The sequence below is a fragment of the Talpa occidentalis genome, unplaced genomic scaffold (genome assembly GCF_014898055.3).
Source record: "Talpa occidentalis isolate TD23 unplaced genomic scaffold, MPIMG_talOcc4v2.1 talOcc4.3, whole genome shotgun sequence".
Lineage (NCBI taxonomy): Eukaryota > Metazoa > Chordata > Mammalia > Eulipotyphla > Talpidae > Talpa > Talpa occidentalis.
In genome coordinates this window covers 18,940,712-18,957,528 of record NW_023603184.1, presented here as the reverse complement: position 1 = coordinate 18,957,528, position 16,817 = coordinate 18,940,712, and the positions used below count along the sequence as shown (strand labels likewise).

Genomic DNA, 16,817 nt, shown 5'->3' with positions numbered 1-16,817 from the left:
CCCCCCCCCTCCAATCTTTTCTCCCACAACTTAATCTCAATGTGGACCTTTTCTCCAAAGGTTAAGTCCATCATCACTCAGCTCTGGAAATATTTTTAAGGAACTAAACAGAAAGGCAAAACAAATCTGCTCCTGTGCAAATTCCTTGCACTAAAGACCACTGTTTTATTTGCTTAATGCTTTTCTTCACCCATTGCACAGCACAAAGGCCACACAGTGTAATCGTTCAATTTCTGGACTAAAACCAGACTTCAAAATGGAGTCCAGTCCCCAAGGACCACCGCCAAACTCTGGCCATGTGGCCTGAGACAAGCCCCTTAACTCTTCTGAGCTTCTAGCTCCTCTCCTGGGATGCGAGGCTGGCATGGTGTGCAAATTCTTCCCAGCTCTAAAATTAAATGATGTCTCCTTGTTCTTAGAAAAATGCTCAGATTCCTCATGGGCCAATGGGAAAACATCTGCCTGCTACAGGGCTGGGGCAACAGGAGAGTGTTTTTTCAAAACTACAGAGTGCTCGAGGAACTTGAGGTATTATTATCACTAACCTGCATAGCCTGGGTGCCCAGGCATAGGGCATGAACCAAATACCGAAACTTCCTGTAGTCTGCCTCTAAACCTGATGGCTGGGATGGTGGGAGGGCCTTGGCACTCTCACTGGGGGAGCGTCTGTGAAGACGGGATATCTCATCTGGATAAGATGAGATTGATGGAGGACCAAAGAGCACTCATGTCAATCAAAGAAGATGCATCTTCACTACTGTAGAGGAGAGAAGGAGGTACAATGGACAGGTGCTATAGATGGAAAGGAAGAAGAAAAGGAACAGTTCCTTAGTGTCTAATATATGCTTAGTGTTTGCATCTATGACCCCTTTTAATATTCACGACATTCTGATCCAAAGCAAAATGATATTTAGAGCAGCCTAAATTCAACTGTACTGAATAGGGAGGCAGAGCACATCACAAAACATGACAGAGAAGAACAAGGCTAATGCCTTAGAGCTGTGAAGTAAAAGAAGTCACCACCTTTCACTGGAGACACTTCGACTATGGGCTGGAAGATTGTGTGTCAAGGGCATGAGGGATTCCTGCCTAGTGCCTCTCCGAATTCTGATACCTTAAATGACAAAGTACTCACACCCCAAAGCCTTAAAACCCTGGAACCAACACAGGGTTGGCATGTTTTTATTTTGAAATGTGAGAACATTTACAAAACAGCTATCAATTATCTTAAAGGGGAGGGGATGGGACTCTGATATCAAATAACCCTAAAAAGCATCATCTTAGGAGATGGCACTTTAAAATGACTAAAAGTAGACATTTAAATACCACAAAACTGCCAAGTTTTAATAGATCACCTTGTGCTGGGAAGCAAAGCATTACATCTGATGGCCTTTTCTGGCCACTTGTAATTTTAAAATTCAAAAGAAAACATTGCAACTGTTACAGGGCAGCCCTGATGCAAAATGGGGTGCCTGACTGTGGGTCCTCACCCGTGCGCTTAAAAGGACTTATTAATACTCTACTGCAGGCACACACAAAAGGTTAATAAAAGGTTTATTTACAAGGGAAGGGCAAATGAGGAAATGTACAACTCAGCGAGATAAGTGGGAGACAAAGTTTTAAATGCCTCCTACCCAATCCACCGATCTGGAATCCCAAATGGCACTCTGAGAGCTGGCTGCAAGCCACAAGCCGTGAAGCCAGGAGGCGAGAGAGAGAGAGAGCCCCCAAGGCCCACGTGTCTGGTTTTTATACCAAACCTGGCTGCTTAACTCCACCCTCAGGTCCCAGCCACCTTCCCTTTGGTGGTGATGGGATATGTCTTTCCCAATGTCTTGATGGCTTTGGTCTGGAGTGGGGGTGGAGTCCACAAAACCTGCATGGAATTAGCTCAGGACATCCTTTCCCCCTACAACTGGACACAGACTGTTTGTTTCAATTAAAGGAGCAAAGTCTAATCACAGTATTATCTTTTCTAGATAACATTTATTTGACCAAATGCCACTAATCAATACTACTGTCAATGCTACAATTCTACTAATCGACACTACTTTCAATAATGAAAGTGCTGGCATTTAGTGCCAGGCACTGTGGCAAATGATTCGCATGTCTTTGTCTTCATGACAATTCTGACAGGTACTGCTGTTCCGATTTTACAGAGTTGGAAATAGAATTGCCCAAAACAAACTAGCAGAGGTATCAAGCCAGAGTTTGTACATCCAGGCAGCCTGCCTCCCAAAACCCTATCTCCATAAACACAACCCCATTATGCTTTAAAAAAAAAAAACCACCAAACTGTCATGTGCAAACCAACTATTTGAAGAAATACTGTAACACCATTCATTTCTCTGGGATATCTCTAAGAATATTAGTTTCACTGGCTTGGTGGGAAGTAAAGCCATTAATACAATTGAATCATAGTTGTTGTTTTTTTTATCAGATACATGAAGGAAAATAAAGAAAAAGCTCAGGAAAACAAGTCATGACATCAATAGAGATGTTTTTGAAGGGCCCTACAATTTTTGTAATTATAATTTACAACATGGTAGTGAAAATCACTACTAGATCAATTGCCATTGACACAGGTATTAACTTAGTACTGTTTGTTCATGATGTTATTAACTATTTTCAAGTAACTCATTTGCAAGTAACACATTTGCAAGTAACTCCAGGACAAAGATTGTTTTCGCAATTCCTGTATCTGTGCTTGCTAAGCCTGTAGCTTGGCAGTAGGTTAGTCAGTCTTTGCACATAAATGGGGTTGGGGGGTGTTGAGAGAGTAGGAAGGGGTGACACTGAAAAACATCTGCCTGTTTGGTTACTAACTAGTTTTAATTTCAAATAATTCCCTCCAATTTTATTTTGGTTCTTCTGTTGTTTCCACCCAATATTTAGATAGCAACATGAGCCATAAAAGTTGGGATAGGTCTAAAATTTGGGGGATGGCAAGAATAAAATGCTTGGCCTGAGTGCTAACTGCCACTTATGTGGGTGAGCTGGGACAACCAACATAAACATGTAAGTTAGTCCAAATATACACACACTCGTTTTTATTTTAAAACTTATTTTGCATCTTAGCAATTTCTTCCTTAAAAATAACCAAGGAACCCTACTGTTTTGGCCATTTTTTTTTATAAATTGTTATTTTTGAAAAGAAATCATAATTATCCATGCATGGTGGATAGACCAATGACATGCTGCTATTTTCTAGAGTTGAAAAAAGTTTCAAAGTGGTACCTACGAGCAATCATTAAATCCAATGTATCTCCATAAAGTGCACTTTTCACAAAGTGCTTTAAAAATAAACCGTGAGTTAAAATTGGGAAAGAGTAACTACTTTTACTGTATGCCACCTGGGCAGGTATTTCCTGTAAGAACAGGGACTCCTAATCCTGGCCATGTTGGGCATGGAAAGAAGATGGGTCTACTTCTAAAGTCCTTATGGATTTTTACCTGAATTTTACAGGTAGGTGTGTGTGTGTGTGTGTGTGTGTGTGTGTGTGTGTGTGTGTGTGTGTGTGTTGCAAGCAGGAGCCTGGGTGTGTTTATGCTAAAGCCACAAAATGATCTAGTTCAAGCCTCCTCCACCTCCAGCCCCACCTCCCAGATTGGTACTAATGAGTAAATCTAAGGACACAAATGGGAAATTTTCTTTTTACAAAGCTGCACAACCAGAATGAAAACCAGAAAATAGGTCTCTGCATGTCCGGCATTCCTTCCAATAAAGACTGGTCATTAATATATATTACAAGCAAACATTAAAATACTAGTACAAGTTTAGAAAGTGTATGTACTTCCCTTACCTAAGAAATATACCTGAAAAATGTATAGCAATGATTCTCAACCCGAGGCTAGTGTGTCTCCTAGGAGACATTTGGCAAAGTCTGGAGCTATTTTTAGTTGTCACAACTGAAAGGGTGGGGGTTGCTCTTGGCATTTAATGAATACGAGCCAAGGACGTTGTTAAACCTTTTGTCATGCAGAGGACAGGCCCTATCAATTTGACTGGGCCAGGAGGTGGCCAGATATTTGAGGGTAAACATAATTCTGTATGTGTCTGTGTTGCTGTTTCTGGATGAGATCAACATTTGATTCTGTGGACTGAGAAGCTGATTGCCCTCCCCAATCCAGGTGGGTCTCATCCTATCTATTGAAGGCCCCAAAAAGGCAGGAAAGAGAAAATTCTCCCTCTCTGCCATCTATGAGCTGAACCAGTCTTCTCCTGCCTTTAGACCCATGCTTGACTGGAACTCTACCAACTTTCCTGGGTCTTAGGCCTGCAAACCCAGAAACACACCACCAGTTCTTCTGGGTCTCACTGACCAACGACAGATCTTGAGATGCCTAGCCTCCAGGACTCTGTTAGCTAATCCCATATAATTAATCTCTTTTACATATATCCTCTATATAACCAATAAATATTGTATGGGGTTCCATTTCTCCAGATTACCTAGAATAACACAGGCCCCCACAACACAGAATTACCCAGCCCTGGGCCTCCCTGGTGGTGCAAGGGGTTGAGCACCGCACTATGAGGCAATCCGCAGCCTCTGAGGCACATGTTCAATCCCCGGCCGGCTAGGGAGCAGCCCACGTGGCGCAGCAGACCTTTCTGGCTCGCCTGCTGCTCCCCTCAGCAGTGTATTTTGGTCAGTCTGCCTGTTCTGTTCCCCACTCTGTCTCTGGTGAATTCTCTCACCCGGCATCTCTGGCCTGTGCCCCAGCTCTTGTATGCATAAATAAATAAATCTTAAAAAAAAAAAAAAAAGAATTACCCAGCCCTAGTGTCAATGCTGAGCTTGTAAACCCCAAGGAATACAAATATTGACATTTTCATAATGAGATGTCATGCTATATATAACATAAAATTTATCATGATAACCATTTTTAGTTGTACAGTTTAGCAGTATTCATGCAACCATCACTACTATCTGCCCAAAGAACTCTGTTTTCGCCTTAAAAAACTAAAACTCTGTACCCATTAAACAGTAAGTCCCCATTTTCCGCTCTCCCCAGCTGCTGACAAGCACCATTCTATCCTGCTCTATGAATCTGACTACTCTGGGCATCTCATATGAATGGAATCCCATACAGTATTTGTCCATTTCACATTCTTCAGTTGCATTTTGAATTGGCAAGCCTTCTGATATCTCAAGTTTTCTTCTGCCACCTCTCTGCCTGGCTCTCTGTTCTACTTTCATTCCTATACCCTCATGTCTTTCAGGATGCAATATTTTAAAAATAGAAGCACCCTTAAAAAAAGTCTCTAGGGGACAAGCTTCACTATGACAAGTCACCTTCTGGATTCCCTTGAGGTTCAAATCCTATAATTCATCCTAGCCAGGGTACAGGGTGTGGCGGGCATGGAGAACATGGCAAGAAAACACCTGCCTGACCAGAGATGAGCCCTTCCTTCTCCAAGCCTATTCTGACAGCCACTTCTGATTCTAGCCTATGAGACCCAATGGGAATAATTCTCATCTTGAGTTTTTTATGTGGTACTTTCTTCGAGAAAAAAAAAAAACTTCTAATTTTTGAGATTTCTTATTTATATACACCTAGTGGTAAAAGACTCTGGTTTTAAGATATAGAACTACTATAAACTCTCAATCCAAATCTAGTCATTTCCATGAGCTATTTCTTGGGGGAAACGTAGTTTTACATATTTACACCCAAGACAACAGTGAATCCAAGGTGTTCTGGAAGAGTTTGTATTCCAAATAATTGGTAAATTTGTCCCAATGAAGACCCTTAAGCTTACCTTGGCCTCTAACTTAAAATCCTGATTACCATGCCTACGTGGGGCTATTTGAAAGGCTAAGAAAGTAATGGCCCATAGACCTACGACTCCTGAGGACAGTGGTTCGCTGTGTTCTCAGGACTAGCAGCATCAGTATCAACTGGGAATTTATTAGAAATGAAAGTTATTGGGGCCCACCCCAGAGAACCAGAAACACTGGGGGCTGAGTCCAACTATGGGGGTTTTATTTAGTTCTCCTGGTGATCCAGGTGCAGACTAAAGTGAAACAATCAAGAACCACAGCCTAGACCTTAAAAAGTGCTCTATGCTCCTGCAGTTACTTGAACTTTATAACAATCTTGTGAGGCAGGCAAGGCTGAAGGGGGTAGGAGGCACAGTGCTCCTTTTTACGAATGGAGAAGAATCACCTGACTTACCTAAAGTGACATAGCTAAGGAAGTGGAGAGTGAGAACAAATGTTTTAGTTAGGGACTCTCATTATACAGATGAGGCAACTAGAACTCACAGAGGTTACAGGATCAGCGTCAGACTACACAGCATCGCAAAGGAAAGTCCTTTCTCCATCAGACCATTCCATCTGAGTTGCGAGCCTTTAGTAATTAACTACCTCCTCCCAGGATGAGTCTTTCATATCCCTGAGGCTCATGTGAAAAAGTACTTAATTTGGAACTTACAATGTCTTTCACACACAAACAAATTGGTAAAGGTGACTAAATAGACTGCTATCATCATTAAACAAGTCACCTTTGATAAGATAATAGGATAAGAAGGTTAAGGATACTGGCAAGAGAAACTGAAGGAATGAACAATGGACCTTAATTGTCCAGAGAGAGAAATGAATACATAATGGAAAATAAAAAATTGGTGCAGTGGCAATCATGAAGAAACTAAGCTAAAAATGTTTTTTTTCTAATTAAAAATAATAAAAGGTGGGCCTCCCTAGTGGTGCAAGGGGTTAAGACGCAACCTATCCACAGCCACTGTAGCACGAGTTCGATCCACAGCCAGGAAGTTACCCACATGGCACAGCAGATCTCTCCTGACTCGCCTGCTGCTCCCCTCAGCAGTGTATTTCAGTCAATCTGTTCCCCTCTCTGTCTCTGGTGAATCCTCTCACCCACCACACCACTGGCTGGTATCCCAGTTCTTATATGCATACATAAATAAATAAATTTATAAAAATAATAATAATAATAATAAAAAGGTTCTGGATACCGTCTTCCCAGTACCAACATGGCCTCAATGTTCACAAGAAAGCTGGTAGTCTCTGCCATGAACGCTGCTCTGAATCTGCATGCTTAGATAATGAGGTTGCCCTGTTTTCTGCACCTGCTCTCCATGCACCACAGCTGGGAGCTCAGAAGACTCTGGGCCCAGGTGCTGCCAAGCCTGGTACCAACATAGCCTTGTTGCTCCCGGACCTCCCCCAGCCCTGCCTGCTGAAGGGTCAAGACTAAGGGCATCCTCAGGAAGCATTGCGAAGACTGCTACTGGTGCAGTGGAGGGGCTCGTGGTCCATCTATTACAAAACCAACCCGAAGTACAAGCAGAGGCAGATACAGCTCCTCTTTCATGAAAGTAATGTGCAGAAGTGTGCATTTTCCTGGAACACAGGGTGACCTTATACAGAAGAAAACTGAAATGAAACATTCTATTGTTGAAGAAATAGTAATAATAATAATAATAATAGGTCATTGTCAAGAGGTATTTAGCAGTCTGGAAAGTTAGAAAGGTCCAGGATGTGACCCTGGGAGGAAATGACTGAAGGAGAATTGAAACAGGGCTCCCCAGTGTGATGGAGAGATGAAACGAGGGGCAAGGGTGTTGGAAGGGTTCCCAATGTGGAGTCAATGATAGAACTGAAGGTAGCACAGAGGACACAGAAATGAGAAGTTTTGCACCTAATTCTTCTTCAAGGGACCTGGAAGAGAAGCCAGGAGATGACAGCATTTGTAAGCGATCCTAACTGAGGGTCCTGGACCACAGATGGGGCAGAGATTAGAAGTGGGAAGCCTGTTGAGCTCCAGGCAGCAACAGCAGGGATGAGAATGTCCCTGTCAGTGGCGTGGGAAGATGAGCAGCATCCAACCCACAGGCTGCAGGGAGGCAGCGTCCTCAGGAAACAAGCAGTGAAGAAGCTGAAGGTGTTGGAAAGTGTATCTATCTGAAAAGAGTTTAAAAAAACAAAGGATAAGGGTTTGGGATGGAGAGGAGGGATGGGAAATGAAGTGAGGGAAGAAGAGAGAGCCAGCCCACCTCCAGCACCACCTCTTCTGGAGTCAAAGCAGAATTATTTTCCCATGGGAATGGAAATGCTTATCCCAAAAGACACTGGTGGGCCCCAAATTGAACTTCAATATTAAACAGCTTGTTCAATGGAAATAACCCCATGCAGCTACACAACCAGTTACTTAACTTGCCACAAAATTTTATTTTTTTGTTTGTTTTATAATTTTGGGGGACATCGCCCTTCCGTTTTAATGTGGTAATTTTCCGAGTTCTTTAAAACTACTTATGATATAATCATCTTCAAAACATACCCGAAAAATGGGTAGTGAGTTAAGTGTTATCATTATCACCAATGAAGAGACACAAGTTACATGACTTTCCCAGAATTACAGAGCCAAGACAGCCAGGTCCAAAAAGATCCTTAAATGGATTACGACAAGACCAAGTCAATATTCCAAGCTGTCCCCAGATGGTCTATGAAACAGGGAGGAGTGAAGCTGGTCTATCCTAGACCCATGAGGAAGGAAGGGCTGAAGTGAAAGTCTTTAATTCTCATTAAATTATCCCCAAAAACTCAACCCTTTCCAACTAATAGAAAATCTCTTGCTCTCTTGCTTTAGATTTAGTTATGAGGCGCTACCCAGCACCAGAGAACTGGAATTATTACAGGTTAAATATTTCCTATATGCCAGGCATGTGCACGGTGCTAGATACACACCATGCTCCACTCATTTAATCTTCACAACCACTCTGGAAGACAGTTATCATTAACTCCAACTAGTGGAATCAACTGAGGCTCAGAAAGGTTAAGAAACTTGCACAAGGAGGCTGGACATGATGCTCTGCCCACTCTCCCAGGCTGCCTCCAAAGATAAGAAGATCAACAGTCTTGCTGAAGGAAACCATGGCTGACTCCTGGCCCCTCGAGTTCCCCCTACTGCTCCATCATCCAAAAGTGTATCACCAAAAGTATATGAGAGTAAAGTGGGTCCTGTGAACTGATCCCTGTACCCTCCCCTAGCTACACTCCATCATTATGCATTCATCTAACACCAAGGTACAGGAGTGATTCCTTCCAAGTTATCACTAAATGCTGGAGAGGCTAAAAATCTCAACTAATGGGTAAATAGTCTGGGACCCAGCTGTACCATCTAAGTAGGCTAGATCAAAACTGCTTAAGACTCATGCAAGACCCAAGTGTCTCCCAATAATTGCTCTGCAACCTTAACAAGTAATAGGGGGTGGAATTATTAAAATAGGAAAAGCTGAAGCAGCTTCCAAATGGACATATTAACAAATATCTTACATACTATAGTGCTGGAATCCTTGACATAAAAAGCTGTTTAAAAATGTGTATACATACGTATACACACACTATTTTTTTAAAGAAAACTTTGGAGCAGCTAGAACATTAAAATCACCCTTTTGTGATAAATTCCAGGGCATATTCATAACAGGAGTCAGACAGATTTTGTTTTCTCCTGCATAGTTCTATAAAAATAAACTGTCAGTTGTATCCTTGTGGTAGTAAAAGGCCATATTTGCCTGCAGTTAAATCCAACAGCAGCTGCTCTATGGAAAAAGACGGCCCAATAATTGGCTTCTTTCACCTCTGTTAATCACGAACAAAAGTGTCATTCAGTTTCAAAATGGACAAAATGCTCCAATGGATGGTCAGCTAGCTGAGCCAATGGGGTGGAATAACAATAACCCTGTAGCATTTTCCTTTTTCCTTTTGTTTGGTCTTTCAAAGCCCTTAATTAAGACCTGCACAAAGCACCCCTACAGGCTTTTTTCAATGAGGCATTACACGCCTGTTTTCTTGTATTTAAAGAAAAAAAATAGCAGGGATTTTCTGAAACACATTAAACAGAATACACAATTTCCATTTATTTGCAACTGAAATACTGTTAAAATTTTAGAGCTTAAATATTATCATCAGTAACAAAGCAAGTTCTTTCCATTTCAGACTTGGGGAGTGCAGGGTGAATAAGGGGTTTTTTCCCCGAAGGGAGGTGGAGAAAGCTGGAGCTGGAGTAAGAGAGTGCCAACTTGAAGAAGCCTTGAGCAACCATTTCTCCAGAAATAAAACTGTTAACCAATATAATTTAGAAAGCTCTACTTTGGTCTCCTAAACCTCTCAATAGCTTAACATAGACATACTGAATGAAACAGCAAAATTCGTGAAATAGTCTTAACGCAAACTGGACAACTGAGACAAAGGGTAAAAAAAAAAAAAGGAATTGAATATGCTGCTTACAAACTCCCTTAAAAATATCACATAGAAAAAAGATAAAGTATTTCTATAATTAAACAATCTAAGAACTTTGTAAAGTTCTGTAATTGATTTCTGTCTCTAATTTTCTTTTTCTTTCTTGGCCTTAACAAAGCTTCGTATAATTATAGTGACTAAGAATCAGAATACTTAGTTTTAAAAATACCCATAGCCTAATTAACTTTCCATTATTCAATTTTCTTTTTTACGCAACTTAAAAAAGGCTGTTGTGTTCATTTTTAAGTGCTCTGGAAATATAATCTTTCCGGGGGCTTAGACTGTTCTGAAAATACCTACTTCTACCCATAATTTGTTCTTCTCTCCCCCTCTTGCAAATATCCTGAGTGACAATTTAATGTGACAGCTTTCTTGCCACAATTCACCAAAGGGGAGTGGCAGGTAGGGTTTTCAGAGAACAAATACCTAACAAAGCCATCATTCTGGGGAGTTACTTCCAAACTGTCAATCCAATCCATCAAGTGGAATGCGTCTCACTATTCTCTTGTAAATGTGCTTATTTCAGACAAGGCAGAACTCGGGCAGCTGCCCTGCAGAAGACTAAATGACCCAGCTCAAATGTCACCTCTGTGCAAGCCTTCCAATTCCCCAAGGCAGAGCAAGTTCCCTTCCTCTTTGCTCCCACAGCCTTTGTTCATCCCTCCTTCATGGCACACTCCCACACTGTACTTTATTTGTGTTTATGTCTGTCTTCTCCACAAACCGGATCACCCATGGACACTGGGGAGAATGCGTGGTAGAGTGGAGGAGGGGCAGGCTGGCAAGTCTTACTCTCTGGGTTCAAATGCAGTTTAGAGATGATAAAACATATGACCTTGGATATATTACTTAAACATCTTTTTTTTTTTTTAAGATTTATTTATTTAGGCATACAAGAACCAGGTTATAGGCCAGAGGTGGGGGGAGGGGGGCAAGAGGATTCACCAGAGACAGAGTGGGGAACAGAACAGACAGATCAACTGAAACACACTGCTGAGGGGAGGAATGGGTGAGTCAGGAGAGGTCTACTGCGCCATGTGGGTAGCTCCCTGGCCTGGGATCGAACTCATGCTGCAGTGGCTGCGGACAGCTTCAATGGTTGCATCTTAACCCCTTGCGCCACCAGGGAGGCCCTACTTAAACATCTTGTGCCTCAGTGTTCTCAGTTTAAAATGGAGATTAAGTATATTTCCTGTACAGTTGTCTCAGTGTTCAAGTGAGCTAACAAATGGAAAGTTTTTGTCCAATGCCTGGAAGAGTCTGATCAAAATGAAACTGGAAGAACAGTCCGGGTCTCCTGCTAACCTTCTACCCTCCCACTGTCCCTGCTCTGTGCCTCCATACAGTAGTACAGCTTGAAGAATCTTATGCGCACACTGGACGCTAATAGTATATATTTTTTGCTAAGCAAGTGAACTTATTAATAAACGTCACTGTAACAGGGTGGTCCCCAGGAAAGGGGGAGGTTCCAGGTTCCCTGCCCCACCCAAGGGAGGTGGAGCTGAGCAGGGAAAGAAGCTGGAGAAGAGACTGAGAAGGAGGGAAGCAGGATGGAGATCCAGAAGGAGACAGGGAGAAGGCACATGGAGCCTAGAGACGAGTGAAGAAACTGAGCTTGTCTTTTGGTCATGGTCGGGGTGACACAGATGTGGGTGAAACCCGTGGGGAGGTGACAATGGCAGCTTTTATCTTGATTTTGATTTTGCTCTTTTCCTTCCGGGCTTGTCTGGTTGTTTCTGACCCTTTTCTGTGGGTCCCCACTGGAAGGTGCTTTAGACTTGTGGCACGCTTTGGGGCCTTGCTCTGGGCCAATCCCATTTGGATGGAGTTTTGCCCACAAGGGGACGGGTAACTTTGGGTGCTTGATTTAGAAACTAGACTCTTTGCCTTTCCTGTATTGTTTCCTAATTGTATTAAAGTTCCTTCCCATTAAAGTCTCATGTTTTGTGTTAATGTGGCGGATGGCAGAACCCTATATAGAATAGGCAGGTTTGCGGGGTTTGGGCTGCCCCTCTCCCTGCCCTGTAACATCACCAGTTAAAATACAATTTCCAAAGGCAATCCTTCCAAGTCCTTCAATGTTCTCAGCATTTAAGAGACTATTATGTCTACACAGAATAAATTACAAGCCAAGGAACAGCCAAAAAAATGCTGAGTGAGACTTGATTCTTGCCCTCAGAGAGCTTACAAGCAATTCTGAACATGACACATATCTGGCAATAATGTCTACTGTATCAAAGACTGACTGCAAGATATATCTAATATGCTTTTTCTCAACGGTGTATTAAATCATCAAATATTTTAAAGACATAAAACCAATGTGTCTCATTTGCTAAGAAAGCACGAGTTGAGGTAGATTTCATATGTTTCAATGAACCCTGTAATTCTTACTAATTCTCTACATTAATACAGCACATGCCCTGGTCCCAGGTCTCCATAACTTGTGATAGCAGGTATTGCTCTCCAGAGCATTAAAAGAGTCAAAGCTACTTATGCATGAAATTAAAAGAATTTGGGTCATGAACAAATATGTAGCAAATTATTTTGTTTCCATTATGCTCTTTTCAAAGACTTCACCATTAAATACAGGATTACTTGTTTAAATGTATTCTAGTAAGAACTACTATAATGAAATCATTACTAATTTAAAAACATCAAATCAAAAGAAACCATCTAGGATTTTACTTGTTCTTCTATTGAAAAGAATGTATGGAAACAAAGTGATTTGCTGCACATTTGCTGATAGCCAAACCTTTTGTTAATTCCAGGAGAAGATACGTATCTCCATTTGACTATGTCATGCTGACTCACTGCATCCTAGTTCTTTTTAGAGAATAAAAACACATCGTGAAAAATTTTGGTGGTTTCTCTTATTTCTCTGTGGGAGTATGCAAATGAAGGGGGACTAACTCAGGAGTTAACGTCTATATTAAGTTAATGAAGTTAGAGTAATAAATCAAATTGCATGTCAATAGTCTCCTTATCTTCATCCAAGAGAAAAGCAATGCCCATCATCTTTACAGTAGGCATAACCCCATCCAGACTGGCTATGTGCAAAATGATAAATGTCTACTCAAACACAACGAATCCTTAAAATATCTCTGAAAGTTTAGAAGAGAATAAGATTGAATTTAGCATAGCATCAGAATATTTAACTTAAGAGAAATCTATTTTAATATTGCATGAAATTTTGAAGTTATCATTTATGAGCAAAAGTCTGTTACTTGCTACATGACTTCAGAAATCATGGGGCAAATGTATTAGGCTGAATATTTTAAACTCTAAGACTACTCTAAGAAATCTATTACAAAGGGCTATTGTTTCTGCTATGATTTCCAACTAATTCTTTACCTACATCTCTCTAGTAAATGTTCCTTCCATTTCTTATGTTAACAAAATGAGTTGGTTCTTTTAAAAACTGATTATTTAAGGTAAGATGTTTGTTTTAAAAGAACCTGGCTATATACATAAAACACCTTCCTTAAAAACATTTTTAATGAGTATGATAAATGTGAGCTTATTCTTTTAACAGTGTAGCTGTACCCTCAATAACAGAACTGGCAAGTTATTTTTATTGTAGAATATTTAATCACCCAAGATGCCATTACAGAACCTTCTATAAAAGAAATGGAACAGTTAATATTGATTTAGGAAATGGAAAGAAACAGAATTTTGAAGCTGGTTACAGGGGCCTCAGCAGTAAATCTCTAAAACCATGCTGCCAAAAAATGTGATACTAAACAAAGCTGGTAGGGCCTCCCTGGTGGCACAAGGGGTTGAGCCTCAGCACTATGAAGCTGTCGCAGGGCAGCCACTGAAGCACAAGTACAAGTATGAGTTCGTTCCCCAGCCAGGGAGCTAACCCACGTGGCACAGTAGACCTGTCTTGGCTCCCTGCTGCTCCCCTCAGCAGTATATTTCTGTCAATCTGCCTATTCTGCTCCCTACTCTGTCTCTGGTGAATCCTGTTACCGACCCCCACCCCTGCACCTCTGGCCTATACCCTAGCTCTTGTATGCATAAATAAATAAATCTGAAAAAAAAAAAAAAAGCTGGTGAATTGTCTATAAGAACAAGGGCATATTTACTCTCCTTAGACAAAGTGCTGGGTAGAATATTTTCAATTCCCCCCAGCAGGATATTTTCAATTCCACACAGAAAAGAAACACTTCCAAGTCCACGCACTTCCACTTGGAAAATGAAACAATTTTCCATATTGTTGTTGTGAAATAATAGAAAATAAATCTCTCCCAGAAAATGTTGCTTTCATCTCCATTCCTTGCTTGAGGGCTGTGCACCTATATTAAAAACTAAACAAAGACTTGTCTTTGCCAACTCTGTATAAACCTCTCCACGTCCTCCAGCAGGTCTGACTGATCCTCAAGCTTCAGTGACACTTTCCATGCCCGTGCTCGAACTGTGCCTACATGTGGCTGCCTTACAAAAACACTTCTTAAAAAATACTAAGGTTTCTTTAAAAGAGTCTAATCTTATTTCCGAAAGCTGGCATAATCTTTCACATAAAATAAGGAAATATCCAATTGAAAAAGAGAGACCACAAGAGAGCAATTCGTACCATTTAGTCATGAACTTTTCTTCCAGCAACTTCAAGAGAAATGCATCAGCCACCGCAGTAATGGAGAGCACCCCCCCACCCCACCCCCATCATTTCACTCGAGAACTTAGGCCTAAGTCACTATGTCAAAGGTATAAATTATGGCCCAAAGACAGCTCCAGGCACTGCTGAGCTTGGAATTGCTTACTGAGCAACCATGTTGTTCCAAACAAACTAAATGCTTAAGAGGCTAAAGGGCAGTGGAGGCAATTATTGGAAGGAAATTTCTCACTAGGCCAGAAAGGAATAATTAAGTCTTTGCATGCTAAATCACATCACTGGGGTTAACAATGAAGTAATCAAGTGTAAATGGTGACAAAGCCCATCTATAGGACTCATGAAAGGAAATTAAGGTTGTGGGTAATCTACACTATTGTTGCTTAAATACCACAAAAATTAGTCCCTAAAACTTCATTCATTTATCCTCTCCTTATACAAATGTGTGTGCTTTTTGTGGGAGGCAAGAAATTGGTTAATCCAGCAATTAAGGCAAATATACTGAATCATCAGAAGTAAAACACCACTCAGCTACTAATTCACAGGCAGAGATCCAACATCATTCCCCATACCACTCACACTGTACAAGCACTCGGGAATGAACTATACCCCTAACAGGAGATGCAGGTGTATTTTACTCAAATGTAAAGCTAAAACCACTTAAATGATCAACCTACTGTTTGCTTCATATATTACACACTCTCTGCTATACACACATATACAGAGCTGAAGTGGGAGAGACAGAGGGAAGCTGGGGAGAAAGACGGAGGACACACACATATCTCCCTACAATTGCTCGACAGCAAATAAAACTGGTTATGCTCTGAAGAAGCAAAGTAATGCTGACCTTGTTAGGGGGAAAAGGTAACAACCTAAGAATTAAAAGTCTGGATTTAGACTTCAGTTCTGAAACCTCAGGTTAACAAGCCACCACAGTCTAAACTTATTTGGTATGTTTGTTTTTTGAAATAATCTAAGACTCAACAGAAACAGTAGAGTTGTTAGGTAAACTTCACCCAGCTTTTCCCAATAGCAACATCTGACAAGACCATAATACATCAGTTACACTAAGAAATTTACTTTGGTACAACCCTATCTGCCATCAATGGAATATCTTAATCAGTAATTACATTAATCACTCCATTCAAGGTTTCCCTGACTCCCTGACTTAAATAGGGACACCCTTGTCTTCTTTTATCTTTCTTGACAGTAGTTAATAATACCTGACCTTATATGTTTATTGTGTTTATTTTTTTATTGTCTATCAACAACCCTACCCCACTAATCCCTGCCAGATAAGTTGCATGAGGGCAGGAAAGTTATCAGATACTGTGTCCCGAGCACTGAGAATCATTAAGAAGCACTTAATAAATATACAAACAAGTCAATGTTTTAAGTACTGACTATCTCAGTAATTATTAAAGTTGAAAGACTTTAATATTGGGCCCAGGAGACTGGATAAAAGACAAGGAAATCTTACCATCTGACAAGCCTAAGTCACAAATAAAACAAGTCAAAAGTCTTATTAAATGTTAAAGATTTACATAACCAAAGAAAAGTCCATCTATTCTGATAATGTGCTTCCTGCTGCTCTGTTTTGTTTTTAACATACTGTAAGGTTATCAGTGCATCTACAAGTAAATTTAACTGGATTTCTTCCCTGTTACATAAAAAATCTGAGCCAGGTGAACTGCTTTCTACGAGTTTTTAACAAACGTGGACAGAGAAAGTGGGGGAGATCTGAAATATATCAGCAAGAACTCCATGTTATAATTGATGTAACTGAAAGGCAAAATAATAAATAGGTAAGTGTAGAAACACATAAGTGTAAATACACATCTTTAAGGGAAATGCACTCTTTGTTCCTTCCATGGAAAGACCTACTCACTTTGATGAGGGGCCCATCATTCACACACACACACACACGCACACGCACACACACA

General features: G+C 40.9%; 1 protein-coding gene across 1 annotated transcript in view; it reads right to left on the bottom strand.

Annotated features, from left to right (window-relative positions):
• LGR4 (leucine rich repeat containing G protein-coupled receptor 4) overlaps positions 1-16,817 on the bottom strand; it is a 98,695-nt gene that overhangs the window by 66,266 nt on the left and 15,612 nt on the right. The gene's annotated exons all lie outside the window — the stretch shown is intronic.